Below are 15,992 nucleotides of genomic sequence, written 5' to 3'. Positions count from 1 at the left end.
CTGCGCTGTAATTTAGTTGACCGTTCTTGAGGCTTCGGTGTTTATGAGTTTAGTGTCATTCGGTATCACGGACGCTACTGCCAACCCGTCCGTCCTGAAAAGTTAAACCTTCACAGGCAGTTAGGGAATAAACCCATCGCCACTAAAGCTTGTCACTTATCGGACTCATTCGTCCATTGAGGAATATCTCTTGACTGTGAATTCTATATTTACGTGGATTGACTCGCCTTTTGAAAGCCAGAATATTCAATCCGTATATGTATAGAGTTAAACAAGCCAGTTGTTCCCGTCTTTACTCTCCGATAGTGGCAACCTTACATACTGGTAATTGTCCGGGAACTAAAATCTGCTTGTGCTAGATTGTAGCATGTCAGTTGTAAGGTTGTTTAGCGGTGTTTTGGTTTCTGTTTAGGATCAGAGATTCACATTTTGTACAACTATTTATATGGTTTCTTTCTACGCTATATTGTGTCATTGTGTCTGAGGTATTTAATGTAGAATCATTCCTTGATAGTGAGAATTTTTAGTTCTTAGATAGAGTTAAGGAAGGCACATTGAAGCAAAATATCTGACAAGTTTGAATTAGACTTAAGCCAGAGTCTTAGAAGAAGCGAAATGGTGGATACTATTAGGGAACACTTGGACCTAGGTAATACTTTACCTATTACGGGCCAAAGGGGTGATACTGAATTGATGAACCTTCAGTTAGACATGGAAAGGTTTAAGTTAGAAAAAGAAGAAAGAGAAAGGGAAAGAGACAGAAAAAGAGAAAGAGAGTTTGACTTACAGAGGTTAAAATTAGAAAAGGAAGAGAGACGGAAACAGTCAGAGTTAGAACAGGAGTTCAAACTAAAGGAACTCCAGGTTAAAAGTTGTGATAATGAGGCTGTTAGTCGTTGTCACCAAGGATTTGATTTGGGTCGAAACATTAGTGCCTAAATTTGATGATAAAGATGTAGAAGGGTTTTTTTTCTGTTCTTTGGGAAAGTCGCTGTTAGCATGGAGTGGTCTGAAATGTATTGGGCAATTGACTCAACTAAACTAAACTCATTGGACTCAGTAGGAGTATCCTTAATAGCAAACAGTAGAAATGGAATGCCCTTGTCCCAATCTTCAGTTCTCTTGTAGACCACATTTTATGCTTTGGTGGTATCTTTCCAAAACCGTTTGAAATTGAGGGTGATAAAGCTGTGGTTGTAAGCTACGTAATCTCCAGCTGATACATAACTTCCTGAAATAAACCTGACATGAAATTTGACCTCTGTTCAGTACGTGTTTCCTTAGGTAAACCATAACCGGTGAAAAACTGTAACAGACTAGTAACTGTCTGGGGAGTAGTTATCCGTTTCAGTGGGATAACTTCCCGAAATCTAGGACCTGTATCTGTAATAGTCAAAAGATACTTATACCCTGACTTAGTTCTAGGTAAGAGACCAACGCAATCAACAAATACCTTGCTAAAAGGTTCACCAAAAACAGAAATGGGAATTAATGCTGCAGGTCCTACACTACGCTGTGGTTCCATTACCAGTTGACAGGTGCGACATATCTTACAGAAATTGACCACAGCCTTGTGAATCTCAGGGCGGTGAAAATGGCGAGTGATTTTAAGTCTGCTAAATCGAGAGAACGCAGTTGTGATTATCTCCTGGTCACGGTCAATATCATAAAAGAACGTTTCAGCCAAATTAATACCCGCTGAATCTCCAGTGGTAATAGAAGAATTGTCTCCCTTCTCCCTAGCGCTTTTCTGTGACCTGGTAACCACACAAGAGGAAAATACACCTGGAAACTCCTCCTGTAGGTCTTCTGTATTTCCGACCAAAGCCGGAACACAGATATGAGGACACACCTTAACTTTATCTCCTGTTAAGTCATTACCCAGCAAACAGGAAATACCTGTCACAGGCAAAGTATTAACAATCCCTACAGTTACTAAACCAGTAACCAAATCGGAAGTAAGGGTAACCTCCAGTAATGGAAGAGGCATAAACTTTCCATTAATGCCCTGGTTCAAAACGTGACTGTTGGCTTTTTTAGAATGTGCAGGAATCACATCTGCCAACATCGAAGCCCCAGTATCCCTAAGATTACGAACCGGGGAGGTAACTCCATTACCAGTAACTACACCATCAGGCATGAATCCCCAGTATGTCCCTGGAGTACGCCTTACCTCCTTACCTTGTGGTTTAACGATAAGACTAGCGCTATCTATCTCTACTTGTAACTTCACTTGCTTACAACTAGAGTTAACGAAAGCTACTGACTTCCGCTCCTCTTTCCTTTTCGGTACTGGGCATTTGGATAATAGATGTCCTGAGCCGTTTCAATAACGGCAAGAAGGTAGGCTTACATCTTGAGGTTTGGAGTGGAAGGTCTTCTTGTCAGACGAAGAACCCACATTTCGCATACTTACTTAACTGTCTGAACTTCTGTCCATAGGCCTCCGGCACAAGCTCAAATGCGGACAAGACATTGTGTCATGTCCGACATTCGTATCCATTCGTAGTCCGTAAATGGAGTTTCAAGTCGATGATCGCAAGATCCATTTCCAAAACAACGTTTAACAGTAGCTCCCAAACACAAAGGTATGTAAGAAATTACACAAATATAAATAAATAAAGCCGGTAAGCTTTCATCAGCTTTCAGTGATGTCGGGCAGACAGTGGATATTCCAGGCATGAATTCCATATCAAAGTTCAAATTCGTTGTCCATGAATGAATTCCATGTCAAATAACAATTAAACACGGTATCTCAGCAGCGCTTTGATTGCAACTGTTCATAAGGGCATCATGCAGATGTAATGAACATGGCTGCCTTTACGGCCCCTAGCCCCAGGCTAAGCGGTATTAGATACAGTTCGAAAATGACGAGCGTTACAGACCCTAACCGAACAGATTGTGATTCAAAAGTAACGGACGATTACGTCTTTCCCGTTAATATGTAAGGATCTCATACTACAACAGGCGCCATCTATGATGTTACACATGACATGCTAGTCTGTATAAAAGCTGTTTACAAGAAAGACGGGTACACCCGGCACCCAGCGCCATCTATGTTGTTAAATATCATGTACGTGATAGATATGTACATAGGGATAACAGCGCCGTCTATGTGGTTGATCACAATGCAGATCGCCAGAGATTCTGAACGCTCTGTCCATAATTGCCAACGAGAGTGTTATACTCATTGTAAAATTTGAGGAAGTTAGAATGAAGGCGTTTGATGGAGTAACCTTGACAAACTAATTTTTGAGCTAACAACTTGTGACGCAGATTAAAGTCATCACAATTTACGCAAGATATGACAAATGCTACAAGGCGAGATATGTAATACGCCATGTGCAGGACCCTTTGGTATATCGCTATCCAAATAAGGATAATTTACACTATTAAAATTGAAATTATCCCTTTTGTCGTAAAAGCGGCGTGAAAGAAGACTTTGCTCGTCTTTGTACAGATTTAATCCAAATAAGATGCACCTTCAGACCTATCTGTTGTCTCCATTAAATCCAATGAAGGCGGATAGATTTCCTTCACCACTTCAGCAATATGGGGTTATTTAGCGCCAGTAGATCATCAATATACCGCTTGGTAAATGAAAAGGATCGAGCTTTCAAGATATTACTTTTAAGTAATTTCTGCATATAGTCGTATTCATATGAAAACAGGTATAGGTCTGCCAAAAGAGGCGCACAATTGGTACCTATTGGAATACCTGTGCACTGTTGGTAAATGGTATCTCCGAATTTCACATAGATGTTATTAATGAGAAATTCGAGTAATACAATAAATGATGTAACATCCCATGAGTGGTAAACATTATAAATATTAGAACTAAAGAAAGCCTTATTGCTTCTGACGTTAATGTAACGGTGACCTGTTTTAGTAAATACCGAGACAATTAACGAAGATATTGTTTCAGTAACATCTTTGTGAGGAATTGTAGTAGAGAGAGAAGAGAAATCCCATGTGGGTACGTCTTTGTACGGTATATGCATATGAGTATCAAGTTCAATGGTTCAAACAATACTTATTCTAAAATGACTTTACTCCTTGTAACGCTCTCGTGAGTAGGGTTGACAAGAGGTGGTACAACTTCTTGAACCTACAATAAATTGAGCCTGGTATGGGGATTTATGGATTTTTAGGAAACCAGTAAAGCTGTGGTATTTCTGTATGATGGGTAGGTATCTTTAGGCGCCTTTCTTTAAGAAAGGTTTTGTGTTTATTAAATAGTTCCTACAGAGTACATGTGGTAGCAGAATATGTGGATGTTGTTATAGATGTACATAGCTCTTGAACAAGAATTTGATCATAAAAATTCTTGCAAATATGCAAATAAAGATGACATTATTAGGAGCTTTGTCTGCTACAGTGATGACAAATTTACACTGAAGATCAGCGAGTGTTTCTAAAGACTGATCTGCCGACAAAGCAGCATAGACTTCTGTAGCTTTACCTTCAAATGCACTGAGCAGTAACATTTCCCAATACATTTCAGATCACTCCATGCTTACAGCGACAGAAAACACCTTTCTACATCCTTATCATCAAATTTGGGCACTAATCGAATGTTTCCACCCAAATCAAATCCTTGGTGATGACGACCATCAGCCTCATTATCCTTACTTTTAACCTGTAGTTCCTTCAGTTTGAACACCTGTTCTAACTCTGACTGTTTCTGTCTCTCTTCCGTTTCTAATTTCAACCTCTGTAACTCAAACTCTCTTTCTCTTTTTCTGTCTCTTTTTTCTGTCTTTTCTATTCCATTTCTTCTTTTTCCTTTCTTCTTTTCCTAACTTAAACCTTTCCATGTCTAAATGAAGTTTCATCAATCCAGTATCACCCCTTTGGCCAGTAATAGGTAAAGTATTACCTAGGCCCAAGTGTTCTCTAATAGCAGCCACCATTTCGCTTCTTCTAAGATTCTGGCTTAAGTCTAATTCAAACTTGTCAGATATTTTGCTTCAATGTGCCTTCCTTAACTCTATCTAAGAACTAAAAATTCTCACTATCAAGGAATGATTCTACATTAAATACCTCAGACACAATGACACAATATAGCGTAGAAAGAAACCATATAAATAGTTGTACAAAATGTGAATCTCTGATCCTAAACAGAAACCAAAACACGTGCTAAAATCTAGTGCAAGCAGATTTTAGTTCCCGGACAAGCCACCAATAAGGTTACCACTATAGGAGAGTAAAGATGGAAAACAATTGGCTTGTCTCAGATCAGCGATATGCATTACACAAGATCAAACAAAGAAACACGAAAACGCTCGAATAAGTTTAATACATATATTTGAGCAAAATAGACAAATAATACAATTGATATACAATACAAATAATATACAAAAGAAATACAAATAATTACAATTAAATACAAGTAACTTCTCAAAACAAACGAGTTGACGCGTTGGTCCCTTACCTAGAACTTAGTCAGGGTATAAGTATCTTTTGACTATTATAGATACAGGTACTAGATTTCCGGACGCTATCCCACTGAAATGGATAAGTACTCCTCACATAGTTAGTAGTCTTTTACAGTTTTTCACCAGTTATGGTTTACCTAAGGAAATATAAACTAAACTGGGGTCAAATTTCATGTCAGGCTTATTTCCGGAAGTTATGTATCAGCTGGGGATTACGTAGCTTACAGCCACAGCTTATCACTCTCAATTTCAAACGGTTTTGGAAAGATACAACCAAAGCATGAAAAGTGGTGGACGAAAATATTGTATGGAATATCCCAATGATTGGGACAAGGGGATTCCATTTCTATTGTTTGCTACTAGAGATACTCCTAATGAGTCCACTGGGTTTAGTCCTTTTGGCTTGGTGTATTGTCATGAGGTTAGGGGTCTTTTACCTTTGATGAAGGAGCATATCTTGGCGCAGGAAAGAGAAGGAAAGTGTTTCTCCTGGGGATCAGGTTCTAGTTTTGTTATTCGCTCCTCAGGGACCGCTTAAGATGAAGCATAGTAAACCATATCAGGTGGGGAAGAAAATTAACGATGTTAACTGCATTATTGGCACACCTGATCATCGGAAAACTGAAAGAGTATGTAACATTAATATGCTCAAGAAGTGGAATTGCCGTGATGCAAGTCAGTCAGTAGTTGTGGCTGGCAAAGTAGTAAATCATGTAGAGGAGAGTGGTGAGTTGTCTACTTCATACACTGATCCCAAAGAGCCTATTAGCATTCAAGTTAATTTGTTAGAGCCTAAGTGGGATAATCAGGTGCATTGGGCTATTTAGATGAAGTGTTTCTTTCTAAAAATCAGAGACAGGATATTTGTAAGTTGCTAGAGACTTAAGCTACAATATGTTCGGATCTAACAGGTTGCAGTAATCCTGCAGTATATGATGTAGATGTAGGAGGGACTGTGCCTATCAAACAGCACCCCTACAGAATTAACCCTGTAAAGTTAAAGCATGTTAACCATGAAATACAGTACGTTAGACAACGGGGTTATAAAGCTTAGCCAGAGTTGTTGGTGTTCACCAATTGTAGTTATCCCTAAGCCCGATGGTTCTGTTCGCCTACGTGTGGATTACAGAAAGGTCAATGCTGTGACCAGGACGGATTCTTATCCTATTCCACATATTAAGGATTGTATTAATAGGGTAGGAAATGCCAAGTTTATTATCCAGATTTATCTTCTTAAGGGTTAGTGGCAGGTACCATTGACAGACAGGGTTAAGGAGATATCTGCTTTTGCTACTCCTTCGGGATATTTTCAGTTTCGTAGCACAGCGTTTAACATGAAAAATAGCGCGGCGACGTTTCACAGGTTAGCCATCAAGGTTGTAAAAGTGCTGGACTTCTTTGCAGCCTACATAGATGACATTCTTAGCATGGGTGACAAGTGGGAAGATCATTGTAAAGATCTGTAGAAAATACTCCCTAGGTTGTCTTCATTGGGTTAGGGATTAACCTTAAGAAGACATAATTTGCTAAATCACAAGTGACATACCATTGGTCATGAGGTCGGCAGTGGATAGGTTGTTCAGCTATAGTCCAAGCCATACTGGATTTACCAGTGCCTACTTTTAAGGAAGGCTTTCTTAGAATACTTGGAGTGTGCGATTTTTACCGCAAGTTTGTACCCAATTTAAGCGATGTTGCTGCTCCATCGACCCAGCTGCTTAAAGGTGAATGTTGAGTTTGTATGATCGGATTGTCAGTTGGCGTTTGATAGGTTAAAGGCCGTTCTATCTAACCCTCCTATTTTGAAAGCTCCAAAGTTTATGTGTCCTTTTAAGATGGCAGTGGACGCAAGTGACATCGGAGTAGGCGCTGTTTTGCTTTTGCTTCAGGAAGGAGAGGATTGGATAGAACAGCCCGTGAGTTACTTCTCTAGGAAGTTAAACAAACATGAAAAGAATTATTTCACCATAGATAAGGAGGCATTTTGCCTTGTGTTGGCTGTACAGCATTTTGAAGTGTATTTGACCAGTAGTTCTGGTAATGTAACTGTGTATACTGATTACAACCCTGAGGTGTTCTTAGAGAAGTTGAAGAAGGAAAATCAGCTCTGAAAATTGTATTGGTAAGGACAACATTGTGGCTGACTTGCTTATCCAAATAAATTGATTGACATTTTTGTACGTAGATTTCTCTGTGTGTGTGCACATATCCCTTATAACATTATTTTGTCATCACTGTATATATGTGTTACATTTTGTAATTGTAAAAATCACTTTTCTTAATGTACAGCAATCTTGTCTTTGAAGGGGGAGGGGGGAGGGGGTGTTAAGAATTTTGTATTTAAATATTGTATTACATTTTTTTATTTGTTCTTGAGTTAGTGTCTGACCTACATTTCCCGTCTTTGTACGTTATAGCCTTCGTTGAAATTCAGTCGACCTTTCTGGAGGCTTCGGTGTTTATGGATTTAGTGTCATTGTACACGGGGGTATACATTCTGGAATATGCAACGGTGTTGCAAACATCTTTACCATCAAACCATCGAGAATTTTCTTTACGTTAGTCTATAAAAAAGAGCGACGGAGTTCTGAAACTCGCAGAGATTTACTCTAGTCCACTTGAGAGCAGTCATTTCGATCAAGCCCACTGAAGAGCAATCATATTTACTGTCATTCACTGTGAAGGAATTTATCGGGTTTGGAGTTAACGATTACACGCCATTCGTCATTTGTACTCCATTTTCTGTACAGAGCACCCTGTGAGCTTGTTTTTCGCCACTTGTTATTTGTTTGAGACGTTATTTTGAAGCTTGTATCGCTGATTGTCTCTTTGTGTGATTACTTACATTTCATACCAGTTTACCGTAAAAGTGACTTTGTGTATATTTCCCAGGGGGTGAACGTACATCGACAGATTGGCATCACGGACGCAACTGTCATTTGTAATTAAATTTATTTGTATCGTTTTGTATACTTTAATGAGTCGTATTATTTGTCTATTTTGTTCAAATATATGTATTGAACTTATTCAAGCGTCTTCGTGTTTCTTTGTTTGATCTTGTGTAAGCCCTATCGCTGATCTGAGAGTTAAACAAGCCAGTTGTTTATCATCTTTACTCTGCGATAGTGGTAACCTTACATGTAGGCACAATTATTGCAGATGAGAACTTTCCCATAATAGCAAACCGAGTTTATTCTAACGGTGGTGTGACAAGGTGCTGAAATGCAAATTTTCCTGAACGTCCATCCGTGCTGACACTTTTTAGTATGCAGTCAGAAAGGTTTATAAACCTTTCACCTCCAGAGGTACATGTAATATAGGTAAGTGAATCTCAGGGAAACACGTGATCTAATTGTCCAATTAGCCTTATGTGGATTGCTTTTTCCCGTGTACTATCCCTAGAGATCGATTATATTCGCAACGAACAATTATAAAGAGCCCATCTAGCATTTGCGCCTTTGCCTTAGATGTGTACGACTTTCGAAATTTTTATTTGGTTAAATAAAGGAGTTTTAACAAAGGAGCCACATGACAAGAGTTATTTTGATTAATATCTGTCTGCCGATTTAGCGTTGCCCCAAAGAAACTACACTAGACCGTAAACAGCGAACAATATGGAGAGGTTTTCGTTTCCTTTCAACAAGCCAGATTATTCACACGCAAATTGCTAGGGAAAAACGACAACATGGTGATAAGGTTGCTTTTATTTTAGATAAGCATTCCATAAAATGTTTTATTAAAAAGAACATTAGGTGCACCCAAAGAAACTGTGGTGGGGTGTTTTTTTCTATTTAATCGTCCTGCTCTCTTAGCTTTGCCTCTGCACACGAAATGCAGCCTATTAAAATGAGGGTTTGTCTCATTTGACTCCAAATTGTTACAAATTTGTTAAAAATAGTTTTGCTGCTTCTGGTTGGGAAATGTTATAATGAAATGGTAATACGGTGAGTGGTTATGCTCCAGTACTTGTCCCCCCACAGCTTCTCTTCACCGCTCCTTACCGAATCTCGAAGAAATGCTTGTGACAGAGCATCAAGGCAAAGCCACAGTCTTTGACTGTCAACAGTGAAGACTAGGCACAGTCGCGGAATCAGCAATGTCCACTGGTATAAATGTAGGGCTTGTTAGCCGAGATAGTTACTGTTTCCTTTGCAAATCATAGCAACAAAGTGACTCTAGTCATTTCTCAAGGCTATGGCTAGCTGCTGCCAGATATTCCGACCCGGGTGATCCATTATTAACCAAACCATAAAAGTTAAAGCTGTTCAAGTGATGGGCACGTCATCACGGACTGTCTGACGCTTTGCCATTGACTAATTCTGTGCAGAAAAATTCATATAGATCCAAGACTATGACACACAGGTAACTCTATAAGGACTACCAGAAAGTCTCATATGATATACATGTAAATCCGGAATGAGAATAAATCTTATTGGTACGATTTATCGACATCGCGATTGCTTCGGAGTAATTTCAACAGATAACCTGCTTTAATAACCATGGGACAACTATGTCGTTGTTGTAGAAAACCATATTGAATAAAACCATGGGTAAACTGGGCGCCAGTCAGACTTGAAAACTGTGAGCCCTGGCAAGAAGACTAACATAACTCGGCCATGTTACATCTCCACGCTCTGCCAGGTTTGCTCAAATCTTCAGTCTTAGCATAGACGTATAAAACAAATATATCTGAGCGTGGAGTTACGCCTCACTGAACAAATACTAACTTCTTTTCTTTTCTTCATCCAACGTCTTAGGCGTTTTCTATCAATTTAAGTTTCCACCTGCTGTACAAGGTAATATTTATATTACCAACGAGAGCGCTGGGTGGCTTCTAATAGAAGAGTTGAACAGTGAGACCTTTAAATTACGCACAGACTACGAGTTTGACATAAATAATAGATGCCGTGCCTAGAAGTTTGACTGTCTATCCCGCATAACTAGAAATGGATGACTTCTTCTGTCTTACATGTTGTCATCTCCATTTGCTATTACATGTATTCGATATTCTTTGGTTACGGACGTTTAAAATGATAACCCGTAAATTCGTGTGATCTATCACACTTTCGTCGCTGCTCTGGATTTTCTCTCTATGCTATGCGTCTTTTACGGTATCATATGATTGCTCGGACTGATATACGTCGTTTTGGGAACTGGCCTTGCAATTATTTCTCTGGAACGTCCTTATTGGTTGACCGTTGGTATAGGAATGTTTTGACGCAAAGATTTTAAGTTGTTTTGGAGACTAACGATTATTGACATGGAAGGCCAATTTGTGGCCTACGAATGTCACACGCTTAGGCCCATGAAGTATTTTGTTGGACTCTGCTCCAGATTTCGTATAATGCTGTTACAAATGAATCGGCCGTTATGCATTAAGCACTGGGTTACAGTTATGGTCATTTACGTCTCAGGTCAGTAAATGCAGAATAAAACTTTACGAAACCATCGATCCGAAGTCTGCAAGCGGACTTAATAAACTACGCCGAGTGTTAAGTAAATTAATTATCCCCTAAGTGTATAATCTTGATTATTTAGCATATTATAAGGTTCCTAAAACGCAAGTCTGTTTGTAATGAAACTAGACTACAAGTGGTAAAGAGCACCTCTAATATTCTCGCCTTTGCCGTTACAAATCTGCACGACTCTTCAGAATGGAGATTCTTTATTTGGTTGAGTAAACGTACCCTTACAAAACAGCTACATAATAACAATTAATTCGCATCAAATACCACAGGCTCTTAGTATATGAGCAGTGAACAATGCTAGGACGTTTGTGTTTGTTTGGGTAATCTGACTTTTGAACAAAAGTACACTTTTCCACGATTTCATAGTATGCGAGATATCAGCTGTCAACTACACAATTTACATTCTAGGCACACATAAAAGCAATGTTGTAGCCACAACTTCCGCACATGAGAAATTGTCTTTCACAGCAAACGGGGTTTATTCTAACAAGGTTTAGTGACAAGGTGCCGAAAAGAACGTTTCACTGAGCATCCATTAATGATAAGACTTTTTAGTATGCTGTCAGAATTTGTTATGTATCTTTCAACTCCGGGGGTAAAACAGTGCAGCGAATCTCCGGGGAAAACGTGGCTTAATTCTTAAATGTTAAGTAACCTAATTATCTCATTATTTTGGTCTAAATTGCTCAGTCTATTGTAATATCCCTAATGATGGAGTCTATTCGTAACGACCAATGATAAAGAGCTCCTCTGGCATTTCCTGTTTACCCTTAGTTATGTGCGACCTTGTACATTGGAATTTTTTATTTGGGCGAATAAAAGTGTCCTAAAACGTATCTCACTAACAAAAAACTAACACAACGCAACACAGTGTGAACAAAACACGGAGGTTTACATTTTCTTTTCCACAAGCCAGATTGACCGGAACATTTGATTTACACTGAGAAACTGGGCCGAGGTACCTGTTCATATTAGCCGTCCTCAATTTTTAACACTCTTGTTTTCATTCTGTTATTTCAAGGACATTTGTCTCTGCACACGGAATGTAGTCTCTTACAATAAGGCTTGCTGAAATTAATCAAAAATAACAATATAATTTTACGGTCTGAGATTTGCTGTTGTTACATGGAAATGGTATACCTGAGCTCTTGTCACAGAAGATGTATTATTTTGGAACGTAATTCTGGTAATTTGGTATTGTTATCTTGGTCACAGACCAGGACATTGGTATATATCCAATAGGGAGCGGTCCTAACACAAATGGACATTCTTAATATCATCTGAGATGTCACCTATCACATTGGAAACGTGAGGATGAGCGAGAATATCTGTGCGATGAATGGCACCCAGTACTTAATAAGACAGGCGGGCTGTTTATGCTTGTGTAGACATGTGGTTCAGCGCCATTTTGGCTTAGCAGGCAGGAACGTGGGAATTAACACGTGCTAACAACAGTTGTATGTTTCTGTTCAGCAAAAGTCCACCCTGTGTGATTCAGTTGATCTCTACATTGAACTGTTCAGTCAACTGTAATGCAAGGCAGTAGAACTGTCAATGTATTGAAAGCATTCGGTTTGGTTTTAAATGAACTTGATAACGTCTATAAATCAGTCAGGTTACCGCTTGGTATGAATGTCGGTATAATGTCAATGATAATAACGTCATCTTCCAAGAGCTCTTGGTTCCGGATATATATAATAGGGTGCCATCCGGATGACAAAATGCAGAATATCTGCCAAGCTTGAGAATCGTCATTAAAAGAACATTAAATTGTTTACATAAACTGGATTATCCATGTCATGTGTACCACAGGTTGATGTGCTGAGTGAGAATGCAAGACTCGTTAAACGACGCTAGAGATCGGCTTGTTGCGCTACAGGCCTAAATACTCCACATGACGACGTATATGTTTCGCTACTCCCGAATCTTCCCATAATCTCTTAGTATACACGGGGTTTTAGTCGTCATGCGTGAACACTTCAATAACGTTGAAGAACATGAAATAACAGATTCTATAGCGGTCAAGTTTATATAATGGACGTGTTTTTATACGTACAGTTTTCATTTGTCTCCAAATAAGGTCCACAAATGCAAAGGGGTTTTAGCATGGGCTTAACAAGATATCTAACAATTTACCGTTAGGGATAAAGCCAGAGAACCTGACGGGAAAAACATGGCCTGCTGTACATGGAGTTGCGATTGTTAACCTATTTTGAACTCGAACTCATTATATAAACAAATCAAAATTCTGTGTGTACAACTCTTTGCATTGTGGTGTGAAGGAACAGGACAACTGTATTCGCTGGCAAATGACGATTTCAATATTAAGAAAAAATATTGAGCAGTTAGTAAGGAATATTTTCTGTAGTGTAATGTTATTTGATCAATTGGTCTCTCTTGCGATTTATAATCAGTCATAGATAGCTCTAGAACTCAAAAGCTCAAATGACTTGGGTTTAACATCACAGTGGCAATAATTCAACCATATCGCGGCGAGAACATCTTGGAACCAGAAAACATTTGTGACGTAACATTCAATATTCAAAATTCGAATAAAGCACAGTGAAAACAAAAAGGAATAAAATTTAAAAAAAAACAAAAACACACACACACACACAAGTTGGCGCTATGACCCGTGGGGTGCAAATTTGTTTAAATATAAACAATAAGGATATGTTCTGTTCAATTTGCTTGCGCAAGTTGTAGGTTCTCAGTGGTTGTTCGACTGTCCGGTACATGTGGAGGTGCCGTGTTTGTCTTTCGTCTCCACCATCCACAAACCTTACTCCGTCGTTTTAGTGAAAGATTGCTTTCATTTTATGTAACTGGTGTAAAAACTGTGTACGTAAAGCACCCTGTCCAACTTGGCCAAAATAAACAATTACTTAGAATCAGTAAAATCTCCCAAATCATATTGAACACGTCTCTTGGACAATGACCATACATAATATTAATTGTACTTCTTATACAGTGACCTTAAATATGTTTAAAAATCTAACCGAAGCATTTTCAGCAATGCTGAACTAATGAACGTCACACAGAAATGATTCCGTTCACTGGACCCAAGAAAACAGGTATGTAGACGTGTACGCCAAGCTTGCCTAGAGGGAGAAACATATTTGAGTACAGTTTGAACTCCAATTAAATAAAACAAATTAATTTTAGAGGAGTCATATACTAGGTACGGGGAAGTAGTGGGTTACGTAACCACGTCTTTGAGGCGCATTGGGTAAATTCATTCCATTCAAACATTTTTAATGCAAAAAACTCCCAACAGAGACAATTAGATGAGAAGCCATCAGACTTGTGTCTGCTTCCGCTATGCTGATTATCGTCTCGAGACTTTCTGTTTTCCCCCAAGACACTGCCTCATTTACACACTTTGTATTATGCAGGGTGACAGCTGTACCAAACAGTTTACTTTCTTGGCACACACACACACAAAAAAAAACACATTTGTGTAAGCACAATTCCCGCAGATAAGAAAATGTTTTTTTTTCTTTTGGTTTTTAGGTGTCAGACAAGTCCCACAGCACGCACTGGGTGTTGGTTGTAACACTATTGCTAGCTTATCAAGTAATTAGAATTGTTACCTTGAAATTCCATAAAAGTTCACATGGTCAGATGTTGCTCAATACCTACGTACAACAATGCATTAGAAATGCAAGAAAAACACCATGTTTTATAGCTTTCGTTCGAGTCCCAAGCGCCTGTGTTAAGTGCAAAGTCCTGCTCGGTGCGGTAGCCATCACCGCCTGCATGTTTCAATATAAACATCGGATTTTTTTTTTACTATCTGGTTTAAGGAAAACCTGAAAATCCAAATATTTCTTATTTAAAAATCATGAATATCACTTAGGTGTCCTTTTGCAGGGCTTTCTACTTAATATTCTTATTATATACTTAATGATCAATGTTGAAACACGAGGTCATTTAACGTACAATCAGGGAAAAAATTATATTTATTATGACAATGTTCCATATATGTGTATTGTATTATTAACAGATGAACTAACGTCAATACCTCACCAAGTACACTAAAAGACCCGGATATAAAACCACATCCAACTAAAGCTAGATTCAAGCCGTCGGATTTATTCGTAAGTATCCGTTGTTTTACAACCATGCCGTCGAATTTGATAAATGCTATAACTTCTTTGCCATAGACCGACTATCCAAGCAAAGACTGACTATCCAAGCAAATACTGCCTTTTGTCTGCGATTGACCTCGAGGTCATTGTTTAGTAATCTGACACGTTACTACTATGCTTTAGTGGACAGTTTGTAACCAAGGATTGATTAATACACACTTTATACCGCAAATTTCTCTTTCCAGGCCGTCGTGTGAAGGTGGATGTCTCAGTGAACAGAGAAAGCTGTGTTCACTAATTCTGCTTTTGGTGGAAGTGGGCGTGTACTTTGCTACATTTTAAGTATTTACATAAACAGAGTAAGAGCCAAACAGAAGTAAATTGACAAGAGGGCATATTTTACCGTTGTTTGTGATAAATTCGCCAGCTATCATAATGTAGTCGTTGCTCTGGTTTTACTCTCCATGCTGTGCGTTTTTATGTATTTATTTATTCGATTGGTGTTTTACGTCGTAGTTAAGAATATTTTACTTATACGACGCCGGCCAGCACTATGGTGGGAGGAAACCGGACAGAGCCCGGGGGAAATCCACGACCATCCGCAGGTTTTTTCTTAATTATATGCTCTACATCTTTAGTTATATTAGTCTTAACATCACTCCAATTTCAAAAACATAATTGTGTTGTAAGTCATGGTTCTAAGATGTGTGTAAGCTGTCAGTCTTTAATCATTTCCGGGACGAATTAGAATGAACAACCTCAAGTAAATCCTCAGGAAATCGGATTTCTTCGGTAAGGTTTGAGCATTTGTCAACTGTTACACAGCCGTCACTGCTCTGATGTTATTATATGTGCCGTGGTCTTTCATGTTGCGTCTCTTTTAGCGTTCAATACATATCGAACAATACAGAGCATTTATCCAGCATTTACCAGCACAAAATGAACGTTTTGGTCGGAATTGAATGGCATAAACTGTTGACGATGAAGGAAATATA

Source organism: Liolophura sinensis, chromosome 11 (genome assembly GCF_032854445.1).
Source record: "Liolophura sinensis isolate JHLJ2023 chromosome 11, CUHK_Ljap_v2, whole genome shotgun sequence".
NCBI lineage: Eukaryota > Metazoa > Mollusca > Polyplacophora > Chitonida > Chitonidae > Liolophura > Liolophura sinensis.
This window is presented reverse-complemented; position numbering follows the sequence as displayed.